At 42.8% G+C, this 14,344-nt stretch overlaps 1 protein-coding gene across 7 annotated transcripts in view; it reads right to left on the bottom strand.

Moving 5' to 3' along the window:
• Nucleotides 1-13,513, bottom strand: part of KLF12 (KLF transcription factor 12) — a 472,528-nt gene extending 459,015 nt beyond the window's left edge. For 2 of the 7 annotated variants that reach the window (XM_060191522.1, XM_060191516.1), the window contains exon 1: nucleotides 12,271-13,512. The gene's annotated coding sequence lies outside the window, so the exon portion shown is untranslated. Of the gene's footprint in view, nucleotides 1-12,005; nucleotides 12,226-12,270 lie in introns of those variants that run through there. The other 5 variants (XM_060191518.1, XM_060191520.1, XM_060191519.1 and 2 more) reach the window with 5 other exon arrangements.
• Between the last annotated feature and the right edge of the window lie 831 nt (nucleotides 13,514-14,344).

The following is a 14,344-nucleotide window of genomic DNA, read 5'->3' on the forward strand; positions in this document are numbered from 1 at the left end:
TCTAAGAGTTTCTCCCTTTGGAACCGCTGGCATTGAGGTAGGGATCAGTTTTGGGACAAGAATAAAAGCTGGCCTCATCCCAGACTCTAATATCAAATGAAGCAGAAGCCATCTGCCACCAAGACAGAGAATAAATATTCTTGCTCTCTCCAGGCAAAGATGGAATGCTGCTAGGAGTGGGAGGTAGCTACGACTGGGAGAGACATTCTGCCTGAACCTGCACACAAGTTCAAAGAACAGCAGCTGCGTAGTAGCTGTAATCATATACACATGTAATCATATACACATGACCCTACCAGGTACACAAGGCCTTCAACACATTACCCCATCTGCTCCTGGAGTAACATAGGAAACTTCAGGTCCAATTATTCTGCAGTCATTAAAAAAAAAATAAATAAATAGTTAGCCATACTGATGTACTCACTGGCACAAAAGCCTGCCACTAAAACCAAGCAGATTTGGTCACCTCAAGAAGGGAATACTGATAAAGTTTCCTGGGGTCTAAGACTGCAACTGTTGTAAGAGAACTGAGACCTTGCCCACTATACAGATCCATACAGATCACTGCTCAAATAGAGGCAGAAGCAGAGACCACCTTGAGTCACTGAAGTTCAGGATGGGCTCAAAGTTGAGGGTTTAGAAGTAAAAGTGTCATATTCCCGTTCTCATGGAAGTCTTAAGGCAAAATAATGCATTATTGGTGAAATCTGAAATCTCTGAAGATAGAAGAGCTCAAAACAACAGTAAAACCATAACAACACATCTATGAGCTAAAAATCTTCATCATCACCTTCCAGAGATTCTAGCACAGGCAGAATATTAGGCATGTTCATTTCTCAGCATAATAATTATTTATCTCGGTTTTCAGTATGGTCTTTTATAGTTATTTTGTTTTACTTGCCACTCGGGCTACAGCTGTGACTCAATACCTGCACTATAGTTGCACTGCTCCTGGTGGCTTTTCTTAGTCTTTCTTTGCTTTTTCTTGATTTGTATTACTTATTTATTTACTTATTTACTTATTTTAGAAAGAGGGGAAAAGGAAGGGGAAGAAAAAGGATAAGGAGGATAGCTATGGTACTGCTCCAGTGGCTCCATAAGTATCAATCCCCTCAACAAATGGGGCCCTGGAGCCTAGATCTTTACTATGGTAATATCTGCACACTACTTGATGGGCCACTATCTGGTCCCACAGTACCTTTTTGTTTTTCTTTCTCTCCAGGGTTATCGTTGGAGCTCGGTGCCTGTACTAGGAATCCATTGCTTCTGTAGGTCATCTTTCTTTTTTTTTCCATTGTTGTTGTTGCTGTTACTGTTGTTGGATAGGACTGAGAGAAATTGAGAGTGCTGGGGAAGACAAGGAGGGGGAGAGAAAGACACCTGCAGACCTGCTTCGTATCTGGCAAAGCAACCCCCCTGTACGTGGGAAGCCTGCAGCTTGGAGCCAGATCTTTGGGCTAATCCTTGTGCTTTGTACTATGTGCACTTAACCCTGTGTGCTACCACCCAGCCCCCCACAGTACACATTTTTAAATAGGGAAAAAAAAAACTTAGAAAACCACAGTGCTAATTTAAAGATTTTCTTTCTTTTTTTTTTCCCTAGTAACATCAAAAGTAATTAAAAGAGGTTGAATCTCAAATCTGAAAATATGGAGGGCATTCTTTTAGGCATATTGAAGATTTACATGGAGAAAAGAAAGCTAGCCAGAACACACTAGCAAGGTCATTCCTCTGGACTTAACCTCACTGCTTTTTCCAGGATCTACCTCTGCTATATAACAGAGGTCACATTTCATTTCCTCTGTATCACCAGCTACTAGCACCAGCCCTGGCACATAACAAGGAATAAACTATCACCCTAATTATCTTCAGTGTGGGTGCCTCTGCTTGCTAAGTCTCTTTTCCAACTGATTAAGCTGATCTCTCCCCCCCCCCTCTCATATCAAGTTCTTTATACCCCTTAAAAAGTGTGTTTTAGGGGCCAGGTGGTGGCACACCTGGTTGAGAGCATGTATTACAATGCACAAGGGCTCAAGTTCAAGCCCTCGGTCCCCACCTACAGGGGAAAAGCTTTACAAGTGGTGAAGCATAGCTGCAGGTGTCTCTGTCTTTCTCTCTCTATCATCCCCCTCTTGATTTCTGGCTGTCTCTATCCAATAAATAAAGATAATAAAATTTTTATTTTAAAAAAAGTGTGTTTTAGGGGTGGTCTGGCAGTAGTACACGGGGTTAAGTGCACATAATCCTGAACAAGGATCTAGGTTCAAGTCCCCTCAGCTCCCCACCTGCAAAAGGTCATCTCATAAGCAGTGAAACAGATCTTCAAGTATCTTTCTCTCTCCCTATCTCCCCCTCCTCTCTCTCTCAATTTCTCTCTGTCCTAGCAATAAAAAAAAAAAAAAGCAAAAAGGGCCACAGGCGCAGTGGATTTTTAGTGTAGACACTGGGCCCCAGTGATAACCCTGCAGGAAAAATAAATACATAAATAAAAGTATGTTTTAGAAGGAGAATTAAATAATAACCACTGAACATTTCACATGAGAAACTGGATATAAGATATGAGAATGGGGATACTAAAAATTCTGACTTATTATGACCAAATGAAATGTTGGGGGTGGACAGCTCACCTGGGATGCTGTCTGCCTTGCCATGTGTACCACTAAGGTTTGAGACCCCAGTATTCCACATGGGAGGACTATGACAGTGAAGGAAGCTCTGTTGCTGTGGTCTCTCTCAAGAGACAGCGGTACACTTAAATTGAAAAAAAAAAAAAAAAGTTTTTTTGCTACATAATCAAAACTTGTTCCATGAAAAGATTTCTGCCATATATTTACTCAAACTCTGAACTCTGATTTCCCAGGCAGGGAAATTTTCCTTTTTTGCAACTTATAGTAATTAATCCATTTAGCACAAGTTACTTTGTACCATGGTTTCCTACAAAACTTAGTTCCTCCCCTTGTTTTTTACTTACTAATAATGTTCCTGTTCTCATTTACAGTAGGATACATACTAGGAGTTAAATTAGGCATTTTAATAAAGATAATGCACCTTTTATTACTTTTATTATGCCTCTGACTTTAACAGATCTATTAAATACCAGAAATGCATGCTGGGGTGGCTGAGGAGTTGGCACAGTGAGGTAAGCACTGTTCCCTCAGGTACGAAGTTCCACATTTGATACCTACCATTGCGTATAGCAGAATGATACTCTGGTTCTCTTCCCCCTACCTCTCATAAGTAAATAAATCTTTAAAAAAACAAAAAAAGAATACACATTTGATAGAATATACTGGTTTACCATTACCACTATGGAACATCCTATAGTAGCTGTTTTTCACTCCTTTTTGTCATCAAGGTTATTGCTAGGCCTTGGTGCCTACAGAGCTCCACCATTCCCAGTAGTCACACACACACCCTTTTGTTTTTGATAGTAGGAAACAGAAAAAGGTACAAAAAGGAGAAGAAAGAGAGAGAAAGAGAGAGAGAGAGAGAGACATGAAGCACTATTCCACTGTTCATGAAGCTTGAACCCAGGTCCTCAGGCATGGTAACATGTGCACTCTACCAAAAAGAACAACTACCCAGCCTCTTTAGCAGTTGTTTTCTATAGTAACTTCTCTGGATTTGACCTCACAGTCTGTTTTTCAATAGATCAACAAACACAGACTGGGTGTATGCACTGAAGTAAACAAGTAAGTCTAGTAAGCATAGTCTGTCAGTATGATCGAGACCAAATAGTCTCTAAAGATAGTATCTGTACATCCTCATATATTTTGTTTTACTCTCCAATAAGACCAACCCTGTAATAGCATACAAATATGAAGAGAATATATAATGGTAGAGGAGGTAAAAACACATGGGCAAGTTCAAAGACTCTGCAGTGGTCAAATCTCTGCTTTAAGGCTAACTGCCTCCTCAGCAAGTTTGCATTACTTAACTTTGGAGAACATCAGCTACACGTATACAAAATAGAAACCAAAAGAGCATACATGTGTATTCAATATTAAAGGAATTAATCTCTTATTTTTATGTATAATGCACCCCTGAAAACCATGTATAGAACTCAATTATATATAAGCTAAGGGGCCAGACATGTTTTAAAGCACGCCCAAACCCAGAGACAAAAGAGCAATTACAAAATCTATAATTCCACACAATCCATTACATACTGTCATTAAAAACAGATGTACAGTGTTCTATATCTGTAATCTTGCTGTTTTTCACAATTTATCAGCTTAACTCCATTAAGTACTTTCAATAAATATTCACCATTCATTCTTCAACACACCTAATGATTTCTTTGGCTCAATTATCAAGATAATATACCTTGTTTCTCATTATTTTTTCCTCTTTCTTTTTTTAATTATCTTTATTTATTGGATAAGAACAGCCAGAAATCCAGAGGGAAGGGGGGTGGTAGAGACCTGCAGCCCTGCTTCACCACACAAAGTTTTCCCCCAGAAGGTGGGGACTGGGGTCTTGATCCCCTGGATCCTTGCACATTGTAACACGTGTGTTTAACCAGGTGCACCACCACTCAGCCCCTCATAAATTTCTCATAACTTTTTTCTTATAACTTTCATTTACCCATTTTTCAATTCATTTATTATTAAAAGGCAAGAAACAGTAAACTTTTCAGACAATTTTTGAAATTATTGTTGAAAGTGACAATGTCGAGGAAGGTGCTGGGAGTCTAATTACTTGCCAGGAAGCATCATCACACAGTATCTTAAAAAAAAAAAAAAGACGAAGGGGGGAGTAGGAGAAAGCTGAAAGGGTGTTGAGGGCCCGGTGCATATTGGAGGGCCTAAGTCAGTGGTGGGAGCAGTATGCAGACATCTAGCACAAAAAGATAAGTAATTGCACTCATGTGACAACACATGTCCTGTAAATCACTATTTCCCTAGTAAAACAATAAAAATCTTATAAGTATACTTACAAACTATAGTTCGTAAATCAAAATCTAGTATGTAAAAGAAACATCTACATGTGAAATACTCAAAAATCAATTATAAATAACTTACATCACTTAAACTCTAGTAAATCAGTTAACACATGAAAAGCACACAGTGCTTAACTTCTGTAGCAGATAGTGGCTACACAACAGAGTAGCAATTTTGTTTTGTTGTTACTTATTCATTCTGAATGGCTGTGTTTATGACAGACATCAATATACTGGAGCAGGTTAACATTTATCAAGCATCAGATAGTTAGGGGGCTCTATATGCTCCATGAGTTAGGGGTATTACCACACTTCTAATTCTCCAAAGCATTCTACAATGTTGACATCATTTGTTCTTATTTTTATTTTATCAATGAGCAAACTAAAACTTGAAGAATTAACCTATCCAGCTAGATAGCTAGGAGCCATCTGACCCTACAAGATTTCTTTCTCAAGAAGAAGCAATTTTCTTTTTGCAAGAAGGAAAACCTCAGGGAAATATAGTCAGATGCAGAATGGCTAACAGAGTTAAATATATCTAGTCAGAGATGAAAATACTTAGGTAGGAAATAATCATAACATTGGCATTTAAATACTGAAAAGATAGCTATATGGATTGCATCCCTCAATTTGTTATTTCAATAAGTATTTCAGCACTATGTGATCAGTCACTGTTATGCATGCTGTTAAAAGTCAACAAAAAGAATATGAAGTAGATTCACTTCTTGCTCTCACAGGGCTTGTTACTGAGGAGGTACAAAGCAAATAACAAGCAGTTGCACCAAAAGGATTATCTTATGCTACAGAGTCATAGAATACAGAACTGGAATCCAGCATACTTGTAAAGCAAGGGATTACAAATAAGTCCCAGAGAAGTGATGCTCACAGTGATAGTTATAAGATGAATAGGAGCCATGAAAGGTGTATATATCACACAGGAAGAGTCTAAAATGATTAACGGTGTTAAGCTACTTTCAGCCTATTTCTTTTCTCTTGCAGGAAAAGTTGACATCAAACACTGGAAAATATCTTTCAACTGCAGAAAATGTAGCTAGGGAAAATTTACATAATTAATAATCTTAATTTTCTTACACATGTGTATAAAGCAATTTGCATGGCATAAAATGTGCACATAAAAGTAAAATATATTCCATAGACTTTCAAGTAACCCATCAATAGTTTCAATATACACCTTTCTTTTTCACTGTGTGTGTTTTGTGTTGCAACTATGAAACTTGATGTCATATATCAGACATAGCTTAATCAACAGAAGTTTGGCTTTAATTGTAGTTCAATAAGGCTGTTCTAAGTTATAGTACAACAGCACAAACTTAGTGATTCTATTCTTAAGATACAAGGATATTTTTTAAAACCAGCAGATAGAAGTTTTAGTTGGTACATTAAAATAGGTGCCTGAAGGTTACAATCTCTTAATAATTATCGTTGAATTTTATTATCTAGAAATGATCGTAGGAACTGTATTTTCATGTTGTTTCTTTTCTTTTTGAAAAGCTCAGCTACTTCACCTGTAGTACATATAAATGCTAACAGTCAGTAACTTCTACCCCAGCTACATAGAAACTTTTTTAAAGTGACTTTCTCAAGGTCATAGCGCAAATCTCTGGTGAGACAGGAATGGAATTCATGACCTTTGACTGCCAGAAGTTTTCTACCCACACTCGGAAATTCCTTCCCCATAAGTGTAATTTATATGCTCACTTAGAGAGGCTGGAAAGTTCATCCCTTGTACGGCTGGGAGTGAGGAGGGAGTGCTTTTCCAATCAATTCACAAGCACTTTGTAGTTTTACAAAGTAATTTTTACACACAGGTGCTTCATACTTTCAAAGTAATGTTTACATACACTAACTTACTTCACCCACACTATAGCACTATAAATTACAGGCTATGTTTCCCATTTTACAGACTTGAAAAGAGTAAGTAATTTAACCAAGGTCTTCCAGAGCTAGTAAACTAGAGAGCCTGACTCAAACTGTGAAACCTCTGCTACTTATATCAGTCCTGATTCTAGGATGTATAATCTCAGCAGACAACTGAAAACAATGAAGATTTTCCTTACAGTTATTTTTTTTAACAATAATTTATCTTAGTTCTCATTTAAGTTTGTTGGTTTATTTCCTTTGGGGCACAGTTGTCTCCATGTTTTGTTTTGAATTTGCTTGTTGAACTCAAAATAAACTGAGAACAGTATTACAAAACACAGAATTTAAAGAAATACATTTTGTCTCTTTTCCCCTTTTTTTTATTTAAGGATTTTTTTACCATAATTCTTAATCATAATGTGTAGGGAATATATATGCCAATAAAGAAAATATAAAAACACTTATAAATGTAATTTATGTATGTATGTTACAAAGTATGGAAGTTTACATTGTGTTCTCAGAAAAGTCATTTCACATTTTTGCATAGAAAAACATAAAAAATATGTCACACTTCTGACAACCCAATATATACACATAAATAGCTATTATGTATATATATATATCATGCCAAGAATTAACTATAAAACACATATTTACAAAATTGGTAAGAGTAGCCCTTAGTACACAATTCTGACTGTAGACCACAGCCGTGATAATAGCTGCTAGAACCTCTGATGAGGGTGAGCACAATACCCAAACCTCCCCAGTGTCTCTCCTCTCACAATACAGCAGTAAGGACTTTCTGCTACTCCAGATTTACCTAAATAGCGTTACCATTTGGACCACTAATAAATATTCAAAATAGAAAATATTCACTAGTAAATATTCAAAAATATGTCCCCTGACATGAGGTGAAAAATAAAAGTATGACTGTAAATTGAAAGAAATGCCATACTAGAGCAGAATTTTGGGGGTGGATATCCTATAATCTTCTCCCAGACCAAAACAAATTTTTATGGAGCAATATGACTACTCAAGTAGCCACTTTCATGACAATAAACACCCCAGACCAAAAAATCCTTTTGTAGCATAATTACTGAGAATATATAGAGAAAGTAACCATTTAATCCACAGCATGTGTTCTTTACCACAGGAACTCAAAAGCTGACATCAGATAGGGTGTGGCTGGCCTAGGCCCTAAAATGAATTCTGGCTGGTGGAAGTCAGTTTCTCTGGACCACAGGTCTCACACAGCCCAAGGCTACTGACCTTCTGGGCCTGGTGCAAGGCCCATCTGTTAACTTGCATTTTGATTTTGGGAAAAGTAGATGAGTTCAAACTGTGGTTATAGGGTGCTGTTGGTGAGTTCATTTTGGTAGCTTTTCTCTTTGTATTTTATACATACTTAAAGACAGAAATAGTGCATAATGTGGCAAGCTTAAAAAATATGGATTAAAAAAAAAGCAAGCACTGGGTAAAAAATATATAGATATTTCCAGTCTACTATCATCTGGTAAATGACAGAGGTAAACAACTGCAACCTACTTCAGGAACTATTTACCAAACTGAATGGTGCTTGTTTAAAAGAAAAACTGTTTGGGGGATTTCTAGCCCTGGTTCCTAAATCAACATGGAAGCAGAGTGGCAGTGTTGAGAATCTGGAACCTGGAACGTTGGGGCGTAACAGCATAAACACAATCAGCATAAACACAATCCAGTATCTCCCCAGTCTGTTGAAGAAACTTATTTATAACAACACTGCTTGAAACTTAGATACCATTTCTAGTTTTGGAGAATATAAGCATTTATTAACACAAAACTCATCTACAGTTAAAAGTTTGCACTCTGGGAATCAGGCAGTAGCGCAGTGGGTTAAGCGCAAGTGGCACAAAGCGCAAGGACCAGCTTAAGGATCCCCACCTGCAGGGAGGTCACTTCACAAGCCGTGAAGCAGGTCTGCAGGTGTCTATCTTTCTCTCCCCCCCCCATTTTCCCCTCCTCTCTTCATTTCTCTCTGTCCTATCCAACAACAATGACATCAATAACAAAAACAATAACTACAACAATAAAACAACAAGGGCAACAAAAGGGAACAAATAAATATTTAAAAAAAAAGTTTGCACTCTAAGATCATTTCTCTACTAACACAAGGAAAACAAACCATAAACACACGAAATTTAATGTGATTAGTTTTCTAACACTATAATTTTCATAAGCATGGAATCCCATTTTGTACAATGGAGACAATGTCCTTTATAAGTTCAACACCACCCCTTCTCTGGTAAAGTTACTCAATATTCTCTACTAACTAACACTGGCTCACTTTAAAATGCCTTTAGGATAGACCTAGAGGCCTAAGCACTTAAGTCATTATTATAGAAAGGTGAAAAAAAAAAAAAAAAAACAGAAAAACTACTTTAGGAGTAGAACTTTGAATGATGGGTGCGTGTGGAACTAAACCTAGTAATCTTACAATATTGTAAACCATGGTTAATCACAAATAAAAAACGGCTTGAGAAAAAAAAAAGCCTGTATTTAAGACCAAATTATTGAAATGCATTGATAGTAGCCTGCTTCACACACTGTATTACCTAAAACTTATTCTGAGGCTCCTGAAATGCATGTTTACTTTTCACAGGATGAAAAGATATAGATAGATAAATACAGTTACAGGTACAGATATTCAGGACACCGTCACTATTATAAAGCTGGTATGTATTCCCCCAGTGACCAACAGGCAACCTGACTTCTGATTTGCTTTTCCTTCAGCTTGGGCAGTGAGCAGCCCAGTATTTGCAGTCCCTTCCCTTTCTGTACACACATAGGCTGCAGCTGTAGTAAACAACCACTAGCCAAGAGTTGCTAAGGTCAAGGTCTCAAATGCAATAATACCAGGACCAGTTTCTCCCAAATGACATCCGGTTTTGAAAAGGAACTTTCTGGTGAAAGAAAATATTATGGGCTCTTAGCCTAACAATGTTCATTCAATAAAAATGAATACAAAGCATAATAAAATAAAGTTTAATTAAAGAAAGGCCCTTTTAAGTATATATCACTGAGTAGCAATGAATAACTGAGGCCCTTCAAAAAATAAGCAGAAATTCCCTTGAGAATATTTTGTTTACCTGGCACAGAAAACCTAGATAGAAGCTACAGTTCAAAAATATGGGCATTTTGTGTAAAATTTTATGTTTCGTAACAGTTATAAATTAGAAGGCCTTATCCCCTAAATACAAATTTCTGCATGCCCTAATTGCTCTCTCTCCAACTCAAAAGGTCTTAACATACTCAAGCTAATGTCAAGATGAACCGAACTGCAGCAATAGAGATGTAACTTACGCAACTGAAATGTCTGTCCTTCAACATGCTGTTTCTACTAAGCTTCTACAGTGAAACACGTTCTAGTGGAAAAAGTACATCCTCTGTGCATAACCATTTTCTGTGATCTTTTTAAAAAACAACATAATCAACATGAGAAGGAGACCTGTAAATAGCAGAATCAGGTGGAGTTTTGGTTTTTGGGGGGGTGGAGGGTGGTGAGGGTGCATTGTATCATTAACTGACAATCCCAAAGAGCATTTCACAGCCGATGGTATATGCTCACTCTTCAAACTGACCACTGCTATTCCCAACACAAGCTACTCACTGTTAAAAGGCACCAGGCCCTCCCCCCCCCAAAAAAAAAAAACTTAACCAAACAACTCTATCCTCCAGTAAGAAAAGGGCATGGAGGCATCTAGGTGGATTTGCAGAATGACGTATACTTGATTGGCAGATGTCTACTGAAGCCAAGAGATGCACATGCACTAAATGTAAATAGAGCTGCAGCTCTTCTCCCCTGTGTTAAAGGGAAACAGAATATTAAGGCTGGTTTAAAATAAAATGCCAAATGTTTGGCAGAGAATTCTATTATCCAGTGCAATTGCTTGAAAGAACCCATATACAATGATACTTAAACCATCTGTACAGTTAAATTAGACAACTGACAATATTAACCAAACTGTTTATCCAGATTACACATTCCACTGTACTAATACTCTTTAACTCAACACAGTATGATTTTATGAGCTGAATTAAGGCTATTACTATTTAAGTATGCAAAAATCTCAGGGTGTAGGGGGTTGGGAAGCTGCAGGGCATATAACAAAGGGATTGGCACTTTTTCCAAGCATTTGCCTGAAATGCACTTCGCAACAGAACTGTTGAGTGCACCCCACCCTTTTCCTCAAAGATTAAAGTTTCCAAAGTTCTAATAGGCAGCCTAATAAGCAACAAAAGCTGGATTGATTCTCCCCCATAGAGGAGCATCTAACGTGAGCACCAACTAATGTGTCACGGAGGTCAAGTCTGAGTCCTCCGAGTGAGCCTCTAAGGCGAGTAGTAGTTCCCAGGCTGGCTCCGCGGGCTACCTGGCCCGAGTGGATGTGCCAAGTTGCCCCTTCTCAACTCCAGCCAGGTCCCCAGTAATTGACAATAACAGCCACGGGCCAGCCCCTGGCTACTTTCATGGACCAGGCACTGTAGCAAGTGACAGTTACACATCATTACGACCAGAGACAATAATGAATGTAGCACCAGGACCACTATTCATGCCAGCAGTGTCATCTCCGCCTTAACCCCTTCCCTTCCACTCTCTCCAGCGCACACCCATAGCTCACACCGCCTGGAGTGGTAGTCACTGGCCCAAGTCGCACAATTCCTGGGGGCCAGTAACTACTTCCACAAGCTCCCACCACCCCACCCCACCCCACCCAACCCCACCATCGCCCCAATTCAGCCGTGGTGTTTTATTTCCCATCCTTGGCAACTGTCAGGCAAACATCGCAACCAACAATTCCACTAGGGGTAGAAACAATATTTGCTTAATTCGCGTTGCTGGATAAGTTCTTTCTTTCTTTTTTTTTTTTAAAGGGGGGGGTGCAGAGAGGAGAAACCTCCTCCTTTCTTCTCCACGAATCCGACCAACGCTACTTGCTTTGCAATAGCATCGCCCTCCCTCGGCCCCCTCCCGCTTTTCCCAACACTTTCCCCCTTTAAGAACACAGACCAGCCAAATGATTTAACTTGAGCAGATGACAGAAGGAAAATAAAACATGTTAAGAGAATACGGTCTGATTTGGGATGGCAAAAAGAAAAAGGAGGGGGGTTGTTTATTTTGATAAAAAATGGAATCGGCACAGACCTGAACAGAAGCTGCAGAGCAGGAGAAATTGTTTTCTTTCCCTCACAGTGTCCCCCTCTCTCTCTCCCTTTCTCTCTTCCTCGCACACACACGCGCGCGCGCGCACATAGACACACACACACACACACACACACACACACACGGCGTCACCCGCGCACACTCACACGCACACTCTCACGGGCAGAGCCTCTCAGCTGCTATCTGCAGTTCTCAGGAAATGAATGGGGGGCAACCCGGGGAACTGTTGTACTTGCAAATGACTTACCCGGATCACATGATGCGCTAAATGTAGGGTGGGCCGGTAGGTGGAGGCTGCCCAGACGCGAGCCCCGGTCTAGCGTGGGGAGCTTCGCCAGGCCCGCATCGAATTACCCCGGGGCCCAGCCGAGGGGGTTGCAGGACTCCGCTTCTCCTCCCTTGCAGCCCGCAGCTCAGGAAACCGGAGAGGCGCGGGGGGTGGGGTGGGGTGGGGTAGGGTGGGGTGGGGTGGGGCGGGGCGGGGCGGGGTGGGGTGAGGGGTAGAGAAGTTGAGGGGGGGGTGAAAACACCAATCCCCCAAACAAAAGAGCTTCAGGTTCTCCTCCCCAGAAACAAAGCCCCGCCGCTGCGGGCGAGCCCCGGGGTGGGGCCGAGGGCGGGGGCGGCGGCGGGGAGGGGCTGCTCAGCAGGCGCTAAATCGCTTTATTGCCATAAAATGGGGCCCCCGAGCCGCTCCGCGGATTAGGAGGCGGGCTCTGAGTGTGATGGTTGAAATCCCCTGTGGGAAACTAACCCCTCCCCGATCGCAGAGGTAGAAGGCAACACCCACTGCCCGGCCCTAGCCTCGCCGCCCGGGCCCCGGGCTGGGGGGTGGGTCCGCGGAGCCTCCACCCCGCCCCACCCCTGCCTCCGCCCACGGCCACGGGCTGGGCCACGCTTCCCTTTCACCTGCACCACCTTGCTGCTGCACCCAAGATAACCTACACATGGCCCAACGCAGCTTGGGGAGCCGCCAGCTCTGGGGGACCCCAGGGGTCTCGGACTGGGAGGGACCCCCGATGGCAACTCTCCCGGGCGACGACTCGCGCTGAGCGGCGAGAAAGTCCCCTCTTTTGTGTAGGAGCGCTCATAGCAGCGCTAGGACGCCAATTCGGAGACAGACCCAGCGCGGAGCCCTCGCAGCGCCCCCTCGCCCGGGTGGAGAGCGCAGAGAGGGGCGGGCGCCCGAGCCCGGCCCCGGGGCTCACCCGCGGGCTAACTTGGAAAGGTGTGGGCGGAGCCGGCGGCGGCTCTCAGGGACGCCCCCCCGGGGCCCCGGGCAGTGCCCTCTCTGGGGTACAACTAGGTCCGGCCGTGGGCAGCCCCGCGGTCGGCGCCCTGGGCGCGGGGGTGCCTGCCGGGGTGCGGTGGGCGGGGAAGCGAGAAGGGGAATCATTGTTTGGGTTCCCGAGCGCCGCACGTTGCGGGCGAGGCAGGAGCGTCCTCCCTCCCCGCGCTTCACCTTGGCGCGATGAATGGGGACGACCGCGGAGGTGTGCGTCTCTCTCGATCGCCCGCGCTAGTTTTTTGTTTTATTTGGGGGGGGAGGGGGTTGCGGGGGGTAGCAGAACTTGCTGGAAGAGATAAGAACGGGCGCCAGGGTCTGCAGCCGGAGGCGGGGAGTCTGTGCCCTGCATGCACCCCAGAAAGGACCTCAGAAGCTAGGGCCCCAGGAACCGAGTTTTTGACGCCTTCCCAAGCGTCCTAGCCCAGGGGAGCGGATCCGCCAGTTCCTGGGGCGGGAGGAGCGGAGGCAGCCGGTGCGGCTCAGAGGGCGCGGGGTCAGCGGGGGCGGGGAAGAGCCGAGGCGGAAGCGCAGGGCGGGGTGGGGGCGTGGGCCGGTCCCGAGCGGTCACCGTGGGAGACTGCGGGCAGGAGCCACTTTTTTTTTTTCCTGCTGCTGCTTTTTTTTTTTTTTTTTTTGCAAACCTAGGTGCGCGCGCGGGGGCTCCCAGGCCGCCTGCCTCCTTTGCGCGGTGCCCCGCAGCCCGCCCTGCGTGGGAAATCACGGAGTCGTGGGGAGGCCACCAAGGGAGAAGTTTGTGTTGAGAGAAAGGTTTGCAGTAATGTGGCATAAAGTGGAGTAGGGAAAGAAACAAGGGAGAGTCTGAGAAACAGGAAATGAGAGCAAGGAACGAATTCTGACCGGCGAAAGGCATGGTCTACAGTTTTTGTAAGGCTTTTTCCAAATGCTCCTGAAGGCCCCGGTGTGCGTGGTTAATGGAAACAAAGCAGTGGGCTGCCCCAGGCGTTCTCTCCCTCCTGCCACCTCCTGCAGAAGGAAGCTGGGGGGAGTGGTCCAGCTCCACAGCCCACTTCTG

Source organism: Erinaceus europaeus, chromosome 5, assembly GCF_950295315.1.
Source record: "Erinaceus europaeus chromosome 5, mEriEur2.1, whole genome shotgun sequence".
In the NCBI taxonomy this organism is placed as follows: Eukaryota; Metazoa; Chordata; class Mammalia; order Eulipotyphla; family Erinaceidae; genus Erinaceus; species Erinaceus europaeus.